The sequence below is a fragment of the Marmota flaviventris genome, chromosome 4 (assembly GCF_047511675.1).
Source record: "Marmota flaviventris isolate mMarFla1 chromosome 4, mMarFla1.hap1, whole genome shotgun sequence".
Taxonomy (NCBI): domain Eukaryota; kingdom Metazoa; phylum Chordata; class Mammalia; order Rodentia; family Sciuridae; genus Marmota; species Marmota flaviventris.
Genome location: NC_092501.1, coordinates 145,425,203 through 145,439,292, shown reverse-complemented (window position 1 = coordinate 145,439,292; position 14,090 = coordinate 145,425,203).

Genomic DNA, 14,090 nt, shown 5'->3' with positions numbered 1-14,090 from the left:
TTATTTATAAATATTACTATATACATAATTAGGTTATTTTAATAAAATATATATTATATATGACTTGAAAACATATAGTTCATATATAGGTTTTTAATAAGGTATTTTTATGTATTCTTTTTTGCAAGAATAATAATATTATAAAACACCATTACTTAATTTGTATATATTTTCAAAATATAAGCTGGAATATCTTCCCTCACAATAATCTGGAAATGATTTCAGGTATTAATTTATTTTAATTTTTGTCATTGTCTGAAATGACAAAAATTTTATCTACTTTTCTTCTATCTTCCCCCAAATAATTTTCATTCTTTCAGTCATGCACTTTATCATGTACATACCGACCTGAATATCAACTAGAATAACAATATTGCATGTGCCTATAATAGTTAATTCTCTTTACTTGCTTGATATCTGGTTTCCATGAAGATAATATCTTTATGAGGTAAGGCCCCAATCAGTCAATTAGTTGTTAGGGTTGACAGAAATTGTGCTATTTGGGGATTTCAAAATGTGATAGATACTGGTTTGCTCAAGATAAAAATATAATTCATTCTTTCATCAGAAACAAAATTTTTAGGTTGCTGCAGTACTCAGATTTTCATATGCACATAATCAAACAATAAATTTATCCTATCTTTACTTACAAAGCATATATAAAATCAAGCAAGAACAGGATACAAGAAAAAATAAATTAAAGTTTTTTTTTATTTAATAACAAATGCATTCAAACCCTCTGCTGGTACTTTTTTGTTGTTGTTCAGCAATCATAATAAGTAAAACAATTTTCTAGTATTATCTCTGATATGTTAAGATCTTAGAAGTCAACATTCCTGTTCTTGCAGAAAGCAAGAAATAGACAAATTAAAAATCAATGTGTTTTCTTGGTCTATCAGAAAACTAAGGCCACAGGGCAACCCATCATCCCAAAATATAGACAGCTGAGTACAACCAGATACATTAAAATTGATACATACTTATTTGAAGCAAAAATTGCTGAAGCTATAAAGTAAGTTCATTTTAAAGAAAACTTAAATTATAATCTTATGGAAGATAAATGGATACTAAAGTTAGAGTCAGAAACTCTGGGTGGCTTTGACTTAGAGGGTCCCCAAACTTTCATGAGCTTTACCTACAGGAACTCCACCAGGTTGTCATACTAAGCACCCAGAAAAATATCTTCCTCATTATAGAGGGAAGAAGGAAATGTTACCAAGGTGAAAGAGGCCCAGTCTTCTGGATAACAAAGTCTTACTCTCCCTGGCAAAAGACTAAGCTTCACCTACCTCACCTAAGGGTAAGAAGGGAAATAACACTCAGCAGGAGACAGGATTTCACAGAAAACACACTGTGAACACTGCAACCAAGGCAAAGGGTAGTGATAAAGGGGGAGAGAAGTCTATTCCTTTAGCAGACAGAGGAAGGCACTTCTCAAAGCCATCATCTCAAGAAATACATTTAACAAGGACTGAAATTTAATCAGAAAATTAGAGATTGATTTCCATTCCACATATAGAACCATCATGCCAATAATGCTCCTGTATAAAACTGAACTATAGTTGAAAGAGTTTTGATATTTTGACTCTCTTTGAGTATACTTAGGGAATACTTAGGGAAGTTAAAAAAAAGTAAAAGAAAAAAGCATGTGTGGTAGAGAGGGAGAAAGAGAGAAGACAAGAAAAAAGTCACTGAAATAATTGAAGCCTCTCTTATACCTGTAGCTCCAAAAACAAAAACAGAAGCAAAAACAAAATAGGAAAACAATTTAACTCCAAGCTAGATTAAAATAAATTTTGCACTAAAATTCTTACTAATATCTCATTTGTAAGAAAAAATGCAAAGCATATCAAAAGGCAAGAATAGATAGTCTGAGGAGAAAAGGTAAATATGAGAATCATACTCATTCTATAGCTATTTTACTTATAATACAAGACATTTGAAATAATTCTCATTAATGTAAAATGTTGATAATATGAAAAAAAGTAGGAGAGGTTCCTAAATACATGAATAAGTGAAGAAAGTACAAAGGGTAATCCTAGAAATAAAAATAATCCTTTGAGTGAAGTGAACTTTACCATTAATGAACTCATTAGCAGACTGGACATGTTCAGGGAATAATTAGAAAACTTTAAGAAAAGCCAATAGAAATTTTGCAATGAAATGCAAAGATAAAAAAGAAAGTGTGAAAAAATAACACAGAATATTCAAGAACTGTAGAACAATGTCTAAAGTTGTACAATACATATGATTAGAAGTTGAGAAAAAAAAGAAATTTCGAGTAGAGAAGAAACATTTGAAATATGAATGACTCATCTATTTAAATTAATAATAGACACAAAAGCACAGATACATAGCTCAGAATATACTAAGCATGATAAATACCTCAAAAACCTATTTATCAAAATATTATACTCACAATAAAGAAAACCATAGACAAAGGAAAAAATCAATACAGGCAGAGGAACTTAAAAATAATTTAAAAACAAAACTAACTTATGAAGGAACAACAGTATGAATTAGAGTATACTTGTGGTTACAAAATGGTTTAGTCAGCTTTTTCCATTGCTGTGATCAAAAGACCTGACAATAACAATTAGAGGAGGAAAAGTTTATTTGGCTCATGGTTTCAGAAGTTTCATTCCATAGATACCTGATTCCACATCCCTGGGCCCAGGGTGAGGCAGAACTTCATGGAAGAAGGGCAGGGAAAAGGAAAGCAGCTCAGGACATAGCAATGAGGAAGCAGAGAGAGCTCCACTCACCAGGGACAAAATATTAACTCCAAAGCACATCTTCAGTGACCTACCTCCTCTAGCCCCACCCTACCTACCTACAGTTCATGCCCAGTTAATCCATATCAGTGGATTAATCTTATAACCCAACCATTTCACCTCTGGAATGTCTTGCATTATCTAATACATGAGCTTTTAGGGGACACCTCGTATTTAAACGGTAACAATAACCATGGAAGCAAGAAGAAAGTGAAACTTTCAAAACTTCACAGACAGTGTAACTATGCTTGTAATTCATTTCATACTTTTAGTCCTTTTGAAATTGGTTTTACCATTTTAAATGCAATATTGTTTGAAAATGCATTCATTTGAAAAACGCACAGGTGGTAGTAATTAATCACTTGGAAAACTTTCATCTTTGACAAATTTAGGGAGATTAGAAAGAATTGCAAATCCCTTCAGGTACAAACTTAGGGACTTTAAAATAGTAGCAGTATGGTTGACAGCAAAAATGAGAACAGTCATGCATTGGGATATTCAAAAGCAGGTATACAGGTATCGAATACAATGCTAAGTCCACACCCAGGTATTATTTGAATATAGTCACATTTTTCATATATATATATATATATATATATATATATATATATATATATATAGAGAGAGAGAGAGAGAGAGAGAGAGAGAGAGAGAGAAGGAGGAGGAGGAGGAGGAGGAGGAGGAGGAGGAGGAGGAGGAGGAGGAGGAGGAGGAGGAGGAGGATGGTTTATTTATCTCCACAGAAACAAAATGGACTCCATACAATATAACTAGAAGAAATCTGATTAGCTCATCTCAGTGGGCAATAACATCAACAAACTCAATCCTGGGTGATAGGGGTTTGGAACTGAAAAATTCTTAAAGAACAAAAAATGGTTGCTTGGTTGATGACATTTTCTTTAGTCTCCAAATTTTGCCAATCCCTATTTTCCAGTCCAAGATTGAAAAATAAGAAAGCACATTAAAACAATGAGAACAATAATATCTGATCATATTATTAATCTACATTATAATCTCTCAATGTAAAGAGATGGGATGCCACATAGTTCATTTTGTTTATATCCTATAATTAAATGTTTGGCAAACTATGGTATCTTAAAAACAAGGTTTAGTTTATCCTGGCATCAGATAAGTACTATTAGCAGAAGAATTGAGCAGATAATGCAAATTGAATGAAATCTAATGCAGAACTAGAAATAGGAGCAACTGTGCTAATTCTAAGAAGGGTTAAAAGGAAATCTAATCATTTTAGGGCATGTAGATCATGCCTCCCATTGCAATTCCAACACTCCTGATAAAACTAGGGTATATCTTAACTTTTACAAAGGAAATTTTTTCATTTTCTAAGACCTTTTCATATCAGAATAAGCCTGAGATTCTGGGTAGATTAGATGCATTACTTACACATAGGCATTGAACTTGATACCAGTTTGACTAAATGTAAAAACTGTCATTTGAAACTATTTACTAAAAGGAATTATTTCCTTTTTACTAGTTTAACAAGTAGACAAGTTTGAAAAATCTGTTTTCTTTTTAAGGCAACAAACTAAGAAAATTTGAAATATAATGTGGGAAGAGAGATTTAACCTTTTGTTATATCCTACCCAAGTTTCTAAGAGAGCTGTGATTTTCAAGATTGCCTTTTCCCAGCATATGCAAAATGAAACATGGCATTTCTCAAAACATTGAACAGGTACATTATTTAAATCTGTCTTTATATAATTTCATTCAAATTTCATGAAAATGAAAATGAGTGTGTTATTATCTAACTTGTGGAATGGAAGAAATTGTACAGAAGAGAAAAATGGGTAGGTTTAAAATAGTTTCTAACACTGACTTATGCTATTGAATATGTCCTCTAGAATATGCATAAAAATACATTGAAAAATGAATTATTATCTGCACTTTTTTTCAGCATCCAGGTTGATTTCTTCAAAGCATTGTGACAATGCAAAACAAAACAAAACAAAATAACAAAAACACCCTCCAATATCCTACAGAATGGCACATTTAATTTTTATATAGTCACTAAATATAATGAAAATATTTTAGGTAGAGTAAAGCGCAAGAGATAATACAGAGTCAGAGAAAGGAAGAAGGGAAGCAATTGGAGAGGTAGAGGAACCTGGCAAATAAAAATAAATAGAAATTCTCAGAAGCCAAAATCAAAATAGCACAATGAATGCTGAAAGAGAAGGTAGTTCTGATCTTGATTTTATTTTACAAACATCTGCTAAACCCTAGGGAACTCAAGTTTTTATTTTGAAGTTCACATAAAATTGGAGAGAGTGAGGTAAACACTGGGATCTAAACAAAGTTCAGGATCAAATAGAAATTTCCACATGATTATGAGCCATAAAAGTCTACAACCTCATATAAGGAAGAATTGAATATAAAATCTCCCTGCAGAATCATCCCACAAAGAGATTTCCTCCTTGATGAATGGATGGTGGGTGGAAAGAACAAATTCTTAACAAAGAATATGCAGCATAAACTGGATATCAAATGCATTTGTGTACTGTGTTCAAACTACCTGACTCATTACAGAATTGTTAAGCCACAAAATGCATTTGCTTTAGTCAGCTGTGCATTACTATAATGAAATGTCTGAGATGATTAACTAATAAAGGAAAAGGTTCATTTTAGTTCACATTTTAGGAGGTTACAATCTATAATACCATGCCCCTAATTGCACTGGGCCTCTTACAAGGTTGCACATGATGGTGGAAGCATGTGCCAGAACATACAATTTATCTCTTAAGCCAGGAAGCAAAGAAGAAGAAAAGATAGGTGTCCAACAATTCATTTTGAGTGCACTTTTCCAGTAATCAAGAACCTCCTCAAAGTCCCTACTCCAGAAGGTGCAGCCCCGCCCAGTAGCACCAACCTGAAGAACAATGCCACATGAACAATTTTTTTTTACTACATGGACATTCCCAATGGAAATCCCCAACGGGTGACATAATCCCCAAATGGGAGACACCAGTCTAAACCATAGTAATGCTCATGAGCAAAATGTCAGTAATTGTTATTCCACAAAGAATACATTGTGTTTACAATTCTAACAGCTGATAAGTCTTTCTACTTACTGCCTAATGAATTCCTATCTAATCCTGTTATTATTGAACCTGAGTTTAGGGGTGATCAGTTGTGTTAAGAGAAAGAATGCCTGGCCTATCATATCCTTTTTTCACTAGTGGCTTTCAGAGTAGAAGTGTGCTGACAACAAGGGAAAAATTCTTCTGTGGAATGATTTTTCATGATCATAACTTGATTACTGCAGTAACACTGGAATTGTAACTTAAAATTACACCCAAATTCCAATGATACATGGTTCTGTTTGTACAATTTTCATGTGTCAATGATACTTGCTTATAATTTCCATAACTTTACAATAAATTTGAATATCTTATTCTTTTTATAAACTCTCTAAATATGCTTGCTTGTGTTAGAATTTTTTAATTCAGATAAATGTTTCAGACACGTTGGTATCAAAATTCTGTGGATTTTGACATCCTGTTTATTTTGTGGGATAATCTGAAGGACTATCATAATAGCATTTCACCATCAGTGAGCATGTCATAACTTATTTTATGTTGTTTCTGTTTTCTCTATTGTATTTAAAAGATAGTCTCCCTAACAAAACCAATCAGAACAAATGATCCCCCAGTTTCTCCCCTGTTAAGTTTTAGACCATTCAGATATTCTGTTGGTATGATGAAAATGGAATAATTGAAATTATTTGTGAGAAGATACCAACTTTATAGGCTGCTGTTTCTTATTCAAGATAAATTAGTAAAAAAAAATATGATAAAAGCTGCACATAAATAACTTGCTTAAATTTGTAATGGGCCTGTATAGATATCTATTGCCATATGATTTCTAAATAACTGTGAGTAGAATTCAGTTATAAAGCAAACTTCAAACAAGTTCCTGACAATGCAATTCTGGATGTCTGGGGTTGTGAATTTTTTGGTCAAAAGTTAAAAATTTGAAGTTGGTTTCTGTCTGCCAGAATTTTATTTAATTATTTATTTCTAATCTGGAGAATGCCTTTGTACTTCATCTCAAAGGAATTTTATGCAATTCTAACAATCAACACAGATGAAATTTTGTACATAAGAAGTTTGGAGAAGTATTGCTTTTCAAATTATTTTTTTAATTTTTTTCCCTCAAAATAACATTTTTTTTTAAAGCCTTGTAAGCCAAATATTTTCCTTTGAAAATATTCTTGAGATAACTGTGTTTTCTTTTGTTGTTGTTATTGTTGTTCCCTATTTAAAAAACAGGGTAAAAGATAAAAAACATTTTAAAAGGTAAGTCTCTACAGGGATTCTCTTTATGCACACAGCAGGGTTTGACCCCAGGTGGATACACCCCCTGGGAGGAATAATGGCTCAGCTGGAGGAAAAAAATGGCCTCGCAGCCTGAAATCCAGAGAACAACCACAGAGACTTGAAAGTAAAAAAAGAAACCAGACTCTATCTGTTCTTCTCTTCTCCCCACCCTGCCCCCACCCTGCCCCCGCCCTGCATGACAGTGATTATATTTTTGTGTTCCTGTACATTTGATGTACTGGTTCTTATCCTTTTCCCTACTGCAAATCAATCTCATGTTGAGGGGATAGGAGGTTTTGCTGTATATAAATGCACATAACATTTTAACTCAGGGTATCTAAAATCATTTAGGGGTTAAATAGAAATTATACAAGAGTGAGAAAGGAAAATTGACTTTTCCTTTCTTTCTTTTAAAATTTGTAACATTTCACTCTCTTGTAATTCTGTATCAGCTCAACTACATCACCACTGGGATCAAAGAAATCTTGTAAGAAATTATTTATCAAGTGTCTGTTTTACCTACATTACCATTTAGCAAAATTCAAGAGGAAAACAAAGTAAGTCCTATGTGTGTTTTTAAGAGTAGAATGGAATTGTGTAAATATTCTGTTTGAATTATTTTCTGTGTGTTTACGAGTATGCAGGTGGTATGTCTTTTCTTGCACAACTTCAGTTTGTACTTTGCACTCTAAAATAGTTCTCTCAGGATCACACCAAAAACCGTAGCAGATTTAAAATTTGATTGTAATTTTATCAAAAAGTACTTAGGAATAGTAATAGCTTAATAACTATAATTCTTGATAAGTCAAATATGACCATTTCTTGCAGTACTTTCAGTTGTCAATGTAGTATATAATTTTATTAAATTTTAAAATTATACCACAATCTTTTAAAAACTTTTAAATAAACTTTGAAACTTGTGTGCCTTTCTCTACCATCACTGACCTCTTTCTTTTAGAACTGCTTTTCATATATTTAAACTTAATGAGCTTTCCTTATGAGACAGTCAGGGAGAGAGGGCAAATAAATTCATGGGCCTCAACCTGTAACTTGTTACCAACTCACCCCCCTACACAGCCCACTCTTTCTGGGGTATATGGAGTCTACCTTTCCACACCATCCTATGCTTCATGAAGTCAACCACAGGAACCAAGTACAGGATAATACCAAGATATCTCTGAAATTTCCCAGAGGGAAGAAACTTCTCAAAAAACAATCACATTCCTGAGGAGTGGAAAAGTGCCAGATGCTAGGTGCTTCCTTAACTGATCAATAAAAGACTACCCTTTCATTTGTCTGGGGGGCAGCCTGAATTGTCTCTTCCTTAGAATTGTCTCTTCTGTAATTGGAGTAAAATTCCACCATTAAAGTTCTGCCTGTGTGTTTGTATGTCTTTGCTCAATTTGTTACGTATTTTGTAAATTTATATATGACAGCAGAATGCTTTACAGTTCTTATTACATATATAGAGCACAATTTTTCACATCTCTGGTTATATACATAGTATATTCATACCAATTTGTGTCTTCATACATGTACTTTGAATAGTAATGATCATCACATTCCATCATCATTAATTACCCCATGCCCCCTCCCTTCCCCTCCAACCCCTCTGCCCTAATTAGAGTTCGTCTATTCCTCCCATGATCCTACTTCCTATCCCATGAATGAACCAGCCTCCTTATATCAAAGAAAACATTTGGCATTTTATTTTTTGGAATTGGCTAACTTCACTTAGCATCTAACTCAATCCATTTACCTAAAAATGCCATGATTTTATTCTCTTTGATTGCTAAGTAATATTCCATTGTGTATATATGCCACATTTTTTTATCCATTCATCTATTGAAGGACATCTAGGTTGGTTTCACAGTTCAGCTATTGTGAATTGTGCTGCTATAAACATTGATGTGCCTATTTCCCTGTAGTATGCTGTTTTTAAATCTTTTGGGTATACACCAAGGAAAGGGACAGCTGGGTCAAACAGTGGTTCCATTGGTTCCATTCCCAATTTTCTAAGATATCTCCATACTGCTTTGCATATTGGCTGCACCAATTTGCAGAGGTTCTTATCACTATTATCACTTACACATGGAATAATTATGGGTTAAATAGTTAAAATTAGTGGGAATTTTTCCCCTACATTCTGTATTTTGATTTTGTGGGTTTTGTTTGTTTGTTTTGTTTCTGGTTTGGTATACCTTTTTTAAGGGTGAAAAAAGATATTTGAAGAGTAATAGAGAATACATGCATGAAGGGAGGTTCCAAGAATTTGGAAAAGTAAGGAGAAGTTATATCCTTCTGCATAGTACCAAAGACAGGTATAAAGGAATAAATATTTTTTTTCCTCTGATATAGATTTTCATACAAGATTACAGGAATTAATCTACTTTTAATTAAAAATCTGTAAATATTGTGCTCCAAACATTTTCACAAATATAGGCGTGTTTTGTTGTTATTGTTGTTGTTGCTGCTGCTGTTACTGTTGTTCTTTCTCTCCCTATTTAGGGTATCCTTCTTCAGTGTTCAGCCACTGGACTACCTTTCCAGCCCAAAGCTAATAGTTTTTTAAAAACTGAATTTATCAAGAATTTTGTCCCTATTTATGAATCTTAGATTATATTGTAAAATGTATATACTGCATTATGCTACATTATATCTCAAAATGTAAGTATTACCAACCATTTTTCTCATTTTCAGTTCTTCAGATAATCTATGTGATGAAACATATGAGTCCATGTAAATATTTTGTTCTTTATGGCCATTTATTCCAAAGTGCAACTAGCTAATTTTAAAATTAAATAAAATCTCTTTCGTCAAATTTGTTTAGGATTGTCTTGCTTTTGGGGGGATGAATTTCAGTAGATCCTTGCTTGTATGTTTGTTTTCATTAATTGTGAAAAAAGTAAAGCATTGAGTATTTTGAAGCATCATTTGTCAATTTTAGACAAAATTCAGAAAAATAAACACATTTTTTCTTTATGCATCAATGAAAAAATTAAATAACCATATAAGCCACTACTTCTTCAAGGTTTATATGGTAGACACACCTCCCCTGCATTTTCAAGTAATATATTTCAAGTCTGTCAGTGCATGCCTGAAACCATGCATAGTGCAAACCTCTATGTACTGTACTGTTTTTCCTAATACCTACCTGTAATAAGGTTTAATTTCTAAATTGTACACAATACAGACCAGCAACAATAAAATAAAAATTATAAAATTATACTGACATGAAATTGTAAACACTACAATTCTTGCTCTTTCCAGCCATTATAAGTGAAATAACAGTTATTAAGAACAAGCACTTTGACACTGCAACAATTCCTCTGATAAACTATGTGGTTACGAAGTGACTAACTGGCAGATCACATGTACAGAAAGGATGCAGTAGAAAAAATGATAATTCACAGGTGAGATGTCAGGAGGTTTTATCGTGCTTCTAGAACCATTTGAAATTTATGAATTGTTTATTTCTAAAATTCCCCATGTAATATTTTTGGAACATAGTTGAACATAGGAAATTAAAATTGGAAAGAAGAATCACAGCTAGGGAAGTAGTCCTCCTCCTCATCTTCCTCCTCTTCCTCCTCACTTTTAGTACAGACAATTGAACACAGAGTGCTTTACCACAAAGCTATAACCCCACTTCTATTTTTAAGGTTTTTTGTTTTTGTTTTTGTTTTGAGAGAGGGTGTCCATAAGTTGCTTAGGATTTTGCTAAATTGCTAATACTAGCCTTGTACTTAGGATCCTCCTGCCTTAGTCTCCTGAGTTGCTAGAATATAGGTTTGTTCCTCTGTACCTACCTGGCTCTACTGCACAATAATCTCCAAAAAAGAAAAAAAAAAAGGATATTGTTATGCTAGTGTCTTTTGCTATATCCAGCATAAGAATCAGTCTTATTAAAAAAAATTTGATATGAATGTGTGAGTGTATGTAAATTTAATAGCTTTAACTTCTTGTTAATTGATTGAACATTTCAATTTGGATATACTTATGAGTCTCATATTCATCACAGTTTATTGCAAGTTTATTCGAGTTTTGTAGTTTTTTTTTACATTAATAAACATTGTTGTCTATACAATGACATTTTGTCAAATCAAACTTAGAATGTTTTACTTTGACAAAATATGGATGTTGTTTGAACTGGATTTATAAAACAAATTTTAAAACTGTCTTATCTTCCATAGTGAAATGTACTTTCAAAAAATTACTTTTTTTCATAAATTGGATGAAAACATTTTTGGCAGTTAACTGATTTTTTTTAATTTAATGCATTAGGTGCTACTGTTCTAAAAGCGTAAGGCTATAGAAGTCTGAAAGCCTTTACTGGTGAAGCTCATGAAGGCATGTGTATTAATTTATTTTTTATGTATATAAGAAAATATATATGAAATTGTCAGAATTTATTTAGAAGATTTATTTCCCCAAAAGAGTTAATCTTCGGAGTGACATGTAAATGTTGTTCCTGAATCTGCACACACAATATTGTAACTGTCGTCCTGCAGGATCTACTCAAATTTAATTTGATTGTGCTACTGAAGAAGATATAATTTCTGTGATTTCATGTATTCCATAATGCCACACCACCTCCACCTGTCCTGGCAGATGTCTGGTACCAACACATATTTTGGACAGTTATGTATTTATCGTGAAGATTTTTTAAAGAATATAAAACACAATTTCATTAAAAAGGCACTTTCTTTTGTTAGTTCTTTACTACCAAAGGTGTTTAGAAACATAGTTTTAAATTTTTTTAATCAAATAGTAAAATTGCAACTCTAAATTTGTGGCATAGAAGAAATGAGAAATTGCTATCACAGGAGCTTTCAAACAGATTTTTTTTTTTTACAGTTATAGTGTGATTGTTTAGCCTCCTTTTTTCTATGCTAGTAGATAAATAAGACCATCTCCCAACAAAATGACTCTGTGTACCAGTACTGAAGAAATAAAATTACTATTATTCAATAATAAAGTGTTGCAATAATTGTCTGTTGCAATAATATAGTATCTGTTGGATACTATATTAATGCAATCAGTGGTTTAGACAGTTTCAGCTTGTTCTCTTAAATTCCTTACCTTAGAAATCTTAAAATGAGGACATCAGTAGGGCTGCATCCCTTCTGTCTGCTCTAGGGAAGCATCTGCTTCATTACTTTTCCAGCTTTTAGAGGCTGCCAACCAACATCCCTTGGTTTATAGACACATATCTCTGCTTTTGTCATTATCTTTTGTTGAATCTCAGTCTTCCTGTAACCTCATTTTTTCAAAATTATTTTTTGTTATTTTTTTATCACAAACCTCATGATTTTCTTAGGCTCAATTGGATAATCCAGTTTAATATCCCAATCTCAAAATCCTTAAACACATCTATGTATTCCTTTTTACCAGGTAACATATTCGCAGGTTCTAGGGATTAGGACTTAGATGTTGCTGGAGAAAGTGTCATTCTTCTTACTCCCCTAAATATTAATAGTTTTATGCACGTATAAGCTAACACTAAAGGGAGGTTGTATAAAGTTAAGGGAAAAGTCTTACAAAAGTTTCTCATGCAAAGCAGAAGCAATAATAATTTCATATATCTCCTTTAGAGAAAAAGAATTATTTGTTCTAACAGCTTCTTTTATGTCTTGTGAGACAAAACTGAGTTAACTTAGGTGGTACATTTCTAAATACCTAGAGGATTTGGGGGTTTACAAATTTGTAATTATTACTCCATTGCATAACCTAGAGAAAAAGATTAATTCCTGGAGAAATTTATCATTGTTCCATGGGTTAGTGTAAGGACTTGGGCTTACTTTGTCTCCACAGAAACTTTCTAATTAAAAGGGAAATTAGTATGTCAAAGATAAATTGTATCCATGGAGTCCAACAGGTGATAAAGATCTTCTTCAAAATTTTCTTCCTTCCTTCCTTCCTTCCTTCCTTCCTTCCTTCCTTCCTTCCTTCCTTCCTTCCTTTCTTTCTTTCTTTCTTCATACTAGGGATTAAACCCAGGGGCACTTAACCACTGAGCCACATCACCAACCCTTTTTTTGTATTTTACTTAAAGACAGGGTCTCCCTAAATTGCTAAGGCTTGCTTTGAACTCACCATCCTCCTGCCTCAGCCTCCAGAACAGTTGTGATTACAGGCATGCGCCACTGTGCCTTGCAATATAATTCCAATAAGGGAGAAAAACTCAATTCAAGTGTTGGAGTGAACTGTTGCAAAAGTCTTGGATGTTTTTAGTTATTAGGAAAGAGTAATGCTATCAGGACAACTATGTTTGTTAACTGGTGCTTAATTGAAGTTAGACTCCTACATTCCCACAGAGTCTAGGGGAGACTGGTGGCATCTTTTTGGAAGATAACATTTCAAAGATGTCTTCCAGGTTCTCAGAAAGCATATTCCCAGGTTGTATAGCTGACAAGAGGCCAGGGGAAGACTTACATTTCAAAGGGACAGAGAAAGAATTCACAATTTTGAATTTTTAAATAAATGCTCTAGGTCAGGGACCTAGAGTTAGGAAGAAATGTCTAAAATTAGACATGCTGAGGGAAAGGTTAAGGTACCTTTGGGAAAATGGTCTATTTCCACTTATAAATGAGGTAATACATTTTTATTTTATCTTCAGTGAAACTCTTAAGTTCTGCTTTTCTTGCTGACTTCATAGACCTGAGTCTTAGCTTCTGCTCAGGTCAACAAGTGACTTTCAATGACAAAAATGATTCAATTTTCCTTAGCATGTTGGATGGTATTGACTTCATTTAGCTATTTCTACCTAAGAACATTTCATTTTGTCAGTGAATAAGTACCTTGCTTGCATCCATTGAAAGGAACTTTTTAGTTATAGCTATGACTTAATATTTGGGTCCTCCCCTGAGTTATATTTCAAAATCCTAGCCCCTCAATGTAATGATATTAAGAGAGGGGGCTTCAAGGTATTTAAGATTAGATGAATTCAAAAGAGTATAACCTTAATAATAACATTCTT